Genomic DNA, 1,710 nt, shown 5'->3' on the forward strand with positions numbered 1-1,710 from the left:
TGTCTCTGCATGACAATAACTGGCTCCCCCTCTGCACTTCTCCCGTTCCCGTTCCTTTGGACTGACAATGAATGCCATGCCACATTATTATATTGTAGTTTGTCAACCAATCCGTACTGAACCGAACCGAACCCAACCCCGAAAAAGGCGTTTGGTTTGTGATGGGATGGGATGGAAGATGAGAGCAATGTGATAATTCAATGTCGCTCAGGCAGCGCACGGATGCGAGATGCAGATACAATATCTTTTTATACACACGATCTTTGTGTTGTGTTGTGTTGTGTTATGCGGTGATGACCGCGGTAACTTATTATTATACGATACATGCCAAAAGAATTGTAATTACGTGGCCTGTCGCCTTGTACACACATTTGTATCTTTATTTGTATCTGTATATGTATCTCCTGGATCTCCAACAATGGCATCAGCATAACAAAGCACAGCACCCATTGCTGTAAGCTCTCTATTCGTATCTGTCTCTGTCTCTGTCCCAGTCCCAGTTGCAGTCCCCTTTCCATCTAATAAGCATAGAAAAAGCGCCTAAATAGTGTCAATGATTAATTGCTTTTGTGATTAGATGGAAATTTAATAGATTTTTTATTGCAGCTCACCGAAATTGAAATTCTATCAAGGTACGGGCAGGCTGGTGGCTGGAGGCACGTCTACATCTATCTCATGACTGCAGCATCATTATTACCCTCGGCTCTCGGTTGCCCTTTTCAGTTATTTGTCAGTTTTTATTTGTTTTTTGCTCCACACCCCACACTCTGCCTCCGCAACGCTCTCTATGACAGTTGAGCGCAAAAAGGGCCGCATCATTGTTACCAATTTCGAATTCAAATTGAAATTCACACGCGTCACGCTGCCAGAAAGGAAAGTGCAAGAAACGCTTGATCTGTTCGTGTTCGGTTCTGGACGGTTCGGTTGCTCTCTTGTTAGCAAAGTCTCCACCCATCAAAAGGCCACCCACCCAAACACCCACCTAGTGGAACCCCAAGGCAGAGAAGAAACGAAACGAAACTAAATTCTTCTTATATTAAATGTAATGCCACCACAGAAATCCCTAAAGCTGACCAAGACCACAGCCACAATACAGCACAGCACAGCCGAAGGGAAATAGATACCGTACCTAGTGCAAGATACTCGTACACTCGACTTGAAGTCCTTCGTTTCAATCTGTTGAAATCCCACACAAAGTCGCAAAGGAAAACACACACTGAAAGGGGAAATTCAAGTGGAAATTACTCAATTACAGGCGGACCGACCCTCGGCCCGGCTTGGCGTGGGTTGACTTTTTCGAATTGCTTATGCCGTTCTATCCGGCTATCCTCTCATCCTTATTGATGATAGGCCAAGGGGAAACCCTACAAATCGAAGAAGGCATTCGATGTACGCGATAATTACAGTCCATAAAAATGGGGGAGGATACAATGCGACAATTATGTAACCTGATAATCGGCAGGGAGTGTGGAAAAACTGAAGACAAACTTGTGAAATTAATAACTCACCTTCGTTCCAGACCCTCTGGGGCTGGGGCACTCACTCTTTGGTCAAACATATTTATTACAAATAAAGACACAAACACAAAAGGCAAACAAATAAACGGACAGACGCAGACGGGCCGGACAAACGGCAAAGAAACTTGGCCCAAAAGAGACCAAGAGACGGCACAACAAAGCGTTTTGGGGGCATTTAATAGGCTTAACTAAG

This window comes from Drosophila miranda, chromosome 3 (genome assembly GCF_003369915.1).
Source record: "Drosophila miranda strain MSH22 chromosome 3, D.miranda_PacBio2.1, whole genome shotgun sequence".
In the NCBI taxonomy this organism is placed as follows: domain Eukaryota; kingdom Metazoa; phylum Arthropoda; class Insecta; order Diptera; family Drosophilidae; genus Drosophila; species Drosophila miranda.